Consider the following 10,000-nt stretch of genomic DNA (forward strand, 5'->3'; position numbering starts at 1 on the left):
TGCTATCAACGGTGGGATCAGTAAAATCGAGATTGTAGAAGTCTTCTATCATCTGTTGGAGCCCGTGATCGACTTTAGCAACAAAAGTGGATGACCGTGAACTATGGTGACGACGGCCTAAGAGACCATTTACCGCCCAGCCGATTCGCGTTCTTGAAGCATAAGGACCACCGTCTTGACTGTGTTTGATATCAAGTGGATCTAGAGCCTTGGGAACATCACTGGCAATCAAAAGGCCAACCTCAGCGTCGAGACGAGGCAAAAAAACTCCTTGCAAGTGGGGCCACTGATCAACATCATCCTGAGTTGGAATGCCGCTGCTGGACACAGGAATCTCCGGCCTGGTGTAAAGGGTCGGGAGGCTAATCCACTCATTCTCGTCCAAATCAGATACAAGAAGGTCACGAAACCAGGAAGCTGTTGGTGATGCTATTTTTCTTCTCAAGAGTAGACAGGGATATCTTAACTTGCTGACCATTAATCCCGAGCTGCTTCATGAGCGATTCAGTACAGAAACTGGAGTTGCTACCATTATCCAAGAAGGCGTAGGTGATGACGCTCTTATCACTATCTTTCGCTCTTACTCTAACTGGTATTACGGCCATGCCTGTCCTACGACCCTCTCCTGAAGTCTCACTGTTGGCACTGGTGCCCGTTTTTACCATGTGACTACAAACTTGAGTGCTGATTAGGTCTTCGGTACCCACTTCAACGTCGACAGCTGGTCTCTCACGAGGGCTTGTATGTAAAACAGTAGGATGCCGTCCTGTACAGTTCACAATCTTGCAATTTTTCCTCAAAACTTGCAAAACTTTGCGACAGGTTCGGTGAATAAACATCCAAAGCACAGCTTTTTGGACAACAGGAATTGAATTCTCTCTTGGTAGGGTTTCCACCGCAATGACTGACAATCCTCAAGGGCGTGGTTTCTGCTACAATAGAGACACCGATTTTTCCCTTGTGAGGGACCGTGATCGATTCCAGATGGCTGAACCTTGCGAGTCTGAGGTCTCTGCTCTCCATCGGCGCGTTGACTTGGCTCCTTTACACCCTGCAGAACCGTCTCACTGGTAGGACCTTCACTATCGCCTACATGTGCTAAGAGACTGAGATTCTCGGGATTGGATGTCTTGCCACCAGAGGACCGCTGACCAGGCGCTGATCGTACGGTATCGGATATCTTGCCAAAGACTGGGTTGGTTAGTATTCTTGCTTCGCGATCAAGAAAGGTAACGAAGTCACTGAACTGTACTGGCCTTAACTGTCTCTCCATGATGTCATCAGCTAAGCGACGCCATCTTTCTCTCATGCTGTAAGGAACCTTGAGCACCAACTTTTGAATGCTTCCTGGCTGATCAAACTTAGACATGTACTGGCTACCTGCCAATGCGTTCTTGCAACTTGCGAGAAAGACCGAAAAACGATTCAAAGCCATACCATCTTCTGCCTTTATGCTCGGCCAGTCGAGGGCCTTCATCTCGTAAGCGGATGCTATGCAATAATCGTCACCATACTTTCTTCTCAAATGCCTACGAGTCTCATCGTAACCGTCTTCTGCTGGTAAATGATGACAGGATGTTATAAGTTCCTTAACGTCCCCTGCGGTGAACTGCTCGAGGTAATAGAGTCTATCAGTACTGCTAAATGTTCTGGATTCAACCAAATTTTCAAAGGCGCGAACGAAGGTGCGGTACTCAATAGGGTTTCCGTCAAACACAGGAACACAGGGCTGCGGAAGTTTGTTCCTATTCTGATTATGCGCTAGCAATTCCATTATTCTATTCTGCTGAAACTGAAGAGCAGTCTGTTGCCGCTGCAAACCAATCGTTTCCTTTCTCAGATCCTCGCTGACTGTACCCGCTTGATAATCAAAGTGGTCGTAAGGAACAGAATCCATGGACACGCCCTGGCCTGGGTGGTGCACCTCGCCTGGAAAAGACCTTTTCGCGCGGGGGCTGGTACGAGGGGGATCCTGATCCTGGAGCTCTGTCTCCAATTTTAAAGGCTTCACCCCCGGTAGAGAAGGGGAGGTCATTGCTGCGTAGACCCTCTCCTTAGCTGTTGTCTTGACCATTTCGGCTTCGAGGTTAAGGCGTAATTCTTCCTGCTGTAAACGAAACTTTTTCTCTTTGAGTGTTTGGCGCTTTTCGAGCATAGAAATTTCAGCTTTTAACTCGACAATTCTTGCGGCTTCTTTGGCCCTCGCGGCTGCAACTGATGAAGCACGACCACCACGTGAACTTACTCGACTTGAATGTTTTGAAACCTTGGAAGCACCTGAAGGAATTGGTGTGCCAGCACAACTAATTGAATCCTCGGGATTCACTGCCGAATCTACTTGAAGCGATTCTGTTAATAGCTTGTGTTCAATATTAATTATCCAATCGACGATCTCCTGACAGAACACACGAACCTTTCTCTCTTTGTCTTCAAGCTAGCGTTGACCCTCAATAATGGCGTTCTCATCCAGAATTTCTTCAACGTAATCGCGATGGGCCTCTTTAAATCTTTCAAAAGCGTTGTCCAAGTAAGGAAGTTTCTCTTTAACCTCCTGAAGATTATGATCATCAGTAAGCAAGCCAGAAATTTCATTGGAAATGGCGGTTACGGTAGATAGGTGACCAGACCTTGAGTTTAAACGAAGTGTTTCCAGGTAAGACGCTTCAAAATCCAACGAACGGTTTGGTTGTCGCACGCGTGTTCCAACTTGCCGGGCGACGGGATCTGTAAGCTGCTTGCGGCTAAAGCTCATGACGAAACATGTCACCAACAATTTTCAACGATAAAACTGCAATAAGCGTGTAAGTCTCTTGGCCTTTAATAACAACACCACAAACCAAATTCGAATGAAGATTTATTGTAGCCGTGCTTGGTACTAAGAGTGTGCATACAAACAGCGTGGGTTGAAACTAAAACGGTAAAAGAGCAAAAAAGTTACAAGTTGCAACTAAGGTAAATTAGAGTAAGGAAATAACAAAACTGCAAAACAAGGACTGTGAAGTACACTTACATTGTTTCGGCCAGAGAAAACTGCTGTAAAGCGGACTGCGAATAATGCGAAGAGACTTGCAAAAAAATAAACAGAACTGCGCTAAGCGCGGACCAAAATGAACTGCACAAGCTGTACTGCAAAACTACGATATGAAAATTACGCTAGAACATGCGGAAAATCAAACTAGAGAAACTTAGAAAGGCGCTAATGAAGATGAAACAGCAAAGAAATGCTAACGAGGTTGGAAAACTGACAGAAAGGAATAAACACCTAATTAACGCAAAAAAAAGATTAAACAAAAGAACGAAAAGAAGTATAAACTAATTTGCGTACGCAAAGGAAAACCAAATTACGCAAGAACGAATAATAGAAAAAATGTTACACTTGGATCTTACACTGACTTTAATCCAGAGTTGCAAATTAAGATTCAGTTCAGAAGAGAGCCAGCAATTGATAATGGTGGATTGCTGCATCAAGCTTATGAAGATGCTTTCTTTGCACTGGCAAAGGGAAATGCAAGGTTGAAGATGTTCCAAGGGCCATATTAACGTCTAGTTCCTATTTACCGTAGTGACAATGTGCTAAATGGTGTGTTTGAAGTTCTTGGGAAAATGGTCGCCCACAGTATAATCCAAGGTGGGCCAGGCTTCCCCTATTTGTCTCCAGTTGTACATTGGTATGTTGCAACTGGAGATTTGAAGCAGGGAATAGCAAGAGTTGGTGTCTTAGACATTAGTGATGGAATCTTGGAAGACTATGTCACAAGGGTGAGTGTTACATTTAGTTTTTCCCTTGTTTTAATATAACATTATGCTCAAAATCCTTCAATTGACACAGTAAAAGTAAATTAATCTATTTTAGTTTTAACTTTTTGATGTGATGGGTGGTTTTGAAAAGACAGTCAACAGTGTTAGCATTTAGGTATTTAAATTGATTAGTTAAAGTGTTTTTCTCTGCTCTTTTGCTAAAAAATTCAATGAGGATAATAAAATAATTTTCTTCAAAAAAGAATGAGTGTACAATCCTTTATTAGGTCCTTAAATCTAATTCCATGACAAAAGGAAAGTAATTTTCACTCTAAGACATAGTGGGCAAAATTTATTACAGTAATTATTATTCCATGACATAACAGCATTATAAAATTTACAGATTAGAGATGCAAGACCTGTTGACATTGAAACCATTTATCAGGAAGATGAATTTTTACAGCTGATGCAAAACTGTGGGGAAGCAAGACGGTTGACGGTAAGAAAATCATGGCACTTCAAATGTGTTCATCATTTGTTCAGGTTGTACACCTAAAAAAATGTATTGTTTCAATTTGTGTGCTCTGACTGATGTGCTTATATTTTACTCCATTTTGATTATTGACTGTAATGTATGTGTCATGCACATAAAGTTGATGTATAACTGTATAATGTAACACATGTGTGAAAGTTTCATTTTTTTGGTTCATTATTATCCATGTATTTATTTCTGTGTGCTAACTTTATTTTGTCCTAGGACTTAATGATGTACATGTAAAATGTAAAATAATGTGAAATCTTTGTTTCTAATGGAAGTGCACTTAGCTTTCTAGCTATTTGACAGGCACCCCAGTCAAATAATCACACACACAAAAAAAACAAATGTAACATAACATGATTTAAAACCCAAGCTGGTAGGAGGGAACCAGTTGTCTACCTACAAGTTTTGTTGAGGAGTCAAAATGGGACTCAAACCCAGAATCACTTGATTGCAAGTCTGGCACACAGACCACTCAACAACAATGAAAAGATGTTCTTACCTGACAACATCTTCCTGACATTTTTCCATGAAGGGTGAATGCAATCTAACTAGTTACAATTTCTTTTGCACTTCACAGGAAAACAACAGATTATCGGTGGTTCAGTCGCTGGTGATCCATGAATCACTTATTAAGCACAAAGTAGTTCTGGACCAATTCCGAAAGGGGTTAACCCTTTTGGGTTTGTTGGAAGAAATTGAGAAAGAGCCAAGGAAATTCGAACACCTTTTTGTCCACCAAAAAGGTCAGATCCACAAAGATTTTGTCCAATCTTTAATTCACTTACCAGATTCCACCAACCCTAGTATTGTAAATGTTACACAAATGTTATTAAGTTTTATTTCCAGTGCTAACGAAGATGTTTTGTGTAAAAACTACTAGGCTTTATTACTGGATGTAAATCGGTAACAGCGGCTTTACGCCCAGGTTGTATAAGGGTTACTGTTGAAGACACCCCAAACATCTTTGCATCAACTTGTACCATGGAATTTAAGTTACCTCTACATTTTAGCAGCTCTGAGCAGTTTGATGCATCTTTAAATGCAGTTCTTGATAGCTCATCTTTTAATACTGTGTAAAGGTGTACTCAGTCTCAGTCAGCATCATGGTCTTTTTATTTAGTCTTTTACCTTGTAGCAGTGAGGCTGTTTACATGTGTAAAGTGTCAGCATGTTATGTTTTGTTGTTGTTTTTACACTTGCGTTGTTAGGTAACAGAACTGTTAACATGACTGTGGGGCCCTAAAGTGCATGTTGTTATTACTAGGTTTGAAAATGAAGAGGGTGAGTTATTTGAAGCTGGGTGAAGGTTTTAGTGCCTCTTAGTTCACTGTAGGCACAATAAACTATATTGCAGATAATATTGTTTACTGAAGGAGACAACATAAAGGATTTTTTGAGTGATGCAAGAAGCACAAGCTGCTATATTTAGCACTGTTCTAAGTTCTGTCAAAATTCCGTTTTCCAAAAAATGAGACAGAATCTGCTCTCCTTCTCGTTGAGTTTTAGTGAAGCCTAGACTGATGTGGATCGTTAGCTTTAATGATTTCATGTCTGGTTAAAAACAGTTGTGATTGAAATTTTTCTGAATGGTTATAAGTGACTTTTCCAAAGGCGTTTTGATACGCTATGTTGTTTGCATTATGCACATTTTGGTGATTAAAATTATTAGATGTTGTTCCCTCATGCTCATTCCATTGCAATATTCAGAGCACACCTTACAAAATAAAATTGAAGCTACGTTAATACTTGCCCCCTTAAATTAAAATTAACCTTACTAACCTTAATAGTGTCAATGTCAAATTCAAGAAAATATCTTATTTAAAGTGAGGTTAGTGTGACTGAGTTTTTGAGGGGTGTGTATATGTTATATTGTTACTGCAAGTTCATGTATGTATTAGTGAGAGTACTGTTGTCAATTTATTGTTATGTTGCAGTTCTCTTTCAACAAAAAGATCTTATATGCAAAAATGATGTTCAGGATTGACTTTTGACAGGCATTTTTGACTTGTCCAGCAGTTGGTTTTAGTAAGCTTAAGCATATGAGTAACATGATTTTTATTAATGTACAGAATAAATCCTGCGTTCAAGATAATACAATGTAATGGCTGTTGTATACCAAATAGCTTGCCATACCTCCACAATACATCATCAAATGCATTCTGTAAGTTGTAGAACCCAACTCCCCTTCCACAGCATCAAACTAACTCGTTTTTTCATGAAACTCCACTGTACTCTTCACACCACCATTATCATTGTCATACACACATTACACAGGGAAATCCAAACAGAGTTGGAGCTGACCTTTGACTTTTTTTTCGGGGGGTGGTGGAGTGAGGAATTTGGGGGATTTCATAAAAAAATATCCTTCAAACAGGCTTTGAATGTAAAAAATTATTGTATGGAACTAGTAGTAATATATTAACCCCTAAAAAAGTAGGCATAAAAGCTATCGTAGTAGTAGTAGTCTTGAAAAACAATATATACCTTTAGCTTTTATCTTTTGTTTTCCAAATTCAGACCACCTGATGTTACTGCGGAGAGATGTTTCCTTCAAATTTCATCCTATTCTTAAGGCTTTGCATACATAATTTACAAATATGTTAAAGGTCAAAATTAACATTAAATATTCAGCTTAAAATTTTTTCACCTAGGTTAATTCTCAGTTTCCTTTGTCTCTTAGCCCTAATCCACATATAATTAGGGCTTGGAGGAAAAGGAAATTGAGAATCCACCTAGGTTTAAAAATTTTCACTTGAATTAATATTAATTCATAAATTTGGTAGAATTCCCTTGGGAACATCATGTGACCTACACTGGAAAGTCAAAACATACAATTAAGCTTAGTGGTCTATTCTTGGTCAAGCCAAATACCAGAAAATCCATCTGGCCCCCACTTAAAAGTCAAATAGTCAGCCCTTATCACCCTTGAGATATCCTATTCTACCCTCCAGCTTGCATTAGTAGCAATAAACCATTCTAAAACAGATCAATCCCAAAGGAATCAGAATGTTGCAACGGATCAATATTTTGCCTAAGCAAAGTCAAGGTGTCAGTAGGTAAGTCGATATTGACATCTTCAACTTCTACGGTGGAAAGTCCATCATCACTTGGCGTTGGAGCAAAAGGGTCATACCCATACCATTGTAGGTCGTCAACATCTCCGGATTCTGCTTTATCGGAAATGCCTACTAGTGAATGATTCCTTATGTCGAGCACCCTATTTGTCAACATCTGGAATGGAGACCAATGGCGCTCTGTTCTCATAGGATGATGATTCCACGCAGCAGCAAATGACTGAAGGGCCTTATTTATTCTGGGGGTAAAAATGTAGTGCAGTACAAACTTGTGCAAACTGTTGTCTCGCTGTAGTAGTCCTGACTCCTCCATGGCCTGAAATGTGTAATAAAAAATATGACAGACAGAACAAAATACATCCCACCAGAGACGCTCGATGCGTTGATTGTGTACCAATGTTCCAGCCAGGAAACTTCCTCTATTTGGACCACGCACCTCTTCCATTAACTGCCAGACACCGACATTTTCTCCTCCATGATCACTCCTTACTCTTGATGGCCAGTCATAGCGTTCAGTGGCAGAGCGAAAAAGGTGAGTTACAGTTTCCTTTCTGTTGTTGTTGGAGCAGTGAAGATACACTGTCAGCCTTGAGAAACCGTCTATTCCTCCGTGGATAACAAATCCCCAGTTCACGAGACTGTGGTGGCCATCAATATGCCACAGACTGTTCGGCCCTTGTACTGAATAAGCTCATCTTGAAACGACAATTGCCCATCTGATGCGAGAATTATGCGGATGCACTCGGGAAATACTTGCCCTTACCCTGCGGTGTTGAAGTCTGAAGCCAAGAGACTTAAGAAAGCCTTGCACCATAGAACATCCCACAAGATTCCCATGCTCTTCAATAAACTGTTTGACATAAAAGTCAATCTGTTCATCAGATAATGCAGAAAAACCTGTTGTTTCCTGTAAACCATACTCAACAACACGTCTTCTTATAGTCCATCTTGAAACAAGGAGCATGTCTGCAACTTGTTTCCACGTAAAACCATATGACCGCAATTCCAAGAGAACAGCCTCACTGATTTCAAACCGTGGCCTACCCGGCCGGCCACTTCGCTCAACTTTTGGCATTTCTAACGAATAAATTGCCAGGTTACTACAGGGAGAGCCTGTTTGAGTTTCCCTTCTCCTTGTCAATTCTAAAAACAAAATGCAAACGTTGTTGAAAATTTCTTGTAGAACCGAAGCACAGTCCAGTCGTCTTTCAATCACTAAAGGTATGACTTGTTGAAGAGCAAGAAGGGCTGAGTCCATTCCAATTACTATAAATTATTTTCTCTCAATCTCAAATCTGTTGAGTCGTAAAACGCTTCATAATCAGTCATCAAACCGAGCAATTCTTCAAAGAAATTTTCCCAATCTTCGATCGTGGAAGCTCTGTTTGCAGCCATGTTGAATTTTGGCGGGAAGCCATGCAATGCATTATGGGTTAAATACCACATTTACCATACACGAAGTACTTATTGCATTGTAGGAAAGCGCTTTGTTGACAGTGTTTGAGTTGGTTGTTGACAACATACCTTTGGTTGTTTGGTGCGAGAATTGGCTACGTTGAGCGTGATGGCAATTAGAGCTTAAACTTGGAATATGGCGGGAATATGGGGTCGATGTCGAATGATTCTTGAAAACTGAGAAAAACTTTTCGTTGAAAGAAAGGAAAGCTCATTTCTTGAGCTTGACGCAACACTTTCTAGGCGTTGAATTGAAATTTGTTGAATGTGTTAATTTTTGTTGTTGAGCTTGATTAAAATATGCCGTAACCTTGAAAGAAAATCCGTTGAACGTGACTTGATTTTGGTGAACTTGATTGAAATCTCTCTTGACCTTGATAAAAAATTTGTTGAATGTGAAGACAATTTTGCTTCTTGAATTTTGCACCATTTGGCTTTCCATAGCCTGCCTAATACCGTAAACAGGTTTAAGGACTACTTCAAAAGCCTTCGAAATCCACTTCGCATTCATTATTACTGTGCCTTTTGCTTGATGTATATCGAATTGAAAACAGCAACAACATGCCCCAATGGAAGTTGCCCTCAAGATTTGAAGAAACCAAAGTAATTAGCCTATTTTATTGAAATACCCATCTTGGAACAACTGAAATGTTTTTTATCAAGGCTGACGTTTTATGATGATATCCAACACAGGTTCAAACGAACAAAAAAAGCTAGCGATAATATCGAAGACGTTTATGACGACAACTTTACAAGGAACTCTGTGCAAAAGGTCTTTTATGCTCCAAAGACAACATTTCTTTTTAGATGAATACTGATGACGTCCCTGTTTTTAAATCCTCGAAGGTGTCAATTTGGCCGCTTTATTTTATTATCAATGAACTGGATTACCGAAAACGACTATCAAGAGAAAATATGCTATTTGCTGGTCTTTGGTTTGGAGAAAAGCAGCCAACAATGTGGACATTTCTAAAGCCACACATGAAAGCCCTTGAGCGTTTGAAGAACATTTCTCCAACTCTTGACATAAAAAGACTCCTGCGGTCCATCTCAGAGCATTTAAAATACTGGAAAGCTAATGAGCTGCGTTCCTTTTTGCTTTACTATGGACTTCCTGTACTCTATGGCTTACTACCAGACGAACACTTTGAGCACTATTTTTACTTTGTGCGAGCAATTTACCTCCTTTTGC

The 10,000-nt window shown here is 40.1% G+C and overlaps 3 pseudogenes; 2 read left to right on the forward strand and 1 right to left on the reverse strand.

Annotated features, from left to right (window-relative positions):
- The window catches only part of LOC140930627 (uncharacterized), a 13,183-nt pseudogene extending 7,827 nt beyond the window's left edge, over positions 1-5,356 (forward strand).
- Positions 5,357-7,219: 1,863 nt separating this feature from the next.
- LOC140931715 (uncharacterized) lies at positions 7,220-8,748 on the reverse strand (annotated as a pseudogene).
- Positions 8,749-9,723: 975 nt separating this feature from the next.
- Positions 9,724-10,000, forward strand: part of LOC140931716 (uncharacterized) — a 1,167-nt pseudogene continuing 890 nt past the window's right edge.

The sequence above is a fragment of the Porites lutea genome, chromosome 3 (genome assembly GCF_958299795.1).
Source record: "Porites lutea chromosome 3, jaPorLute2.1, whole genome shotgun sequence".
Classification (NCBI taxonomy): Eukaryota; Metazoa; Cnidaria; class Anthozoa; order Scleractinia; family Poritidae; genus Porites; species Porites lutea.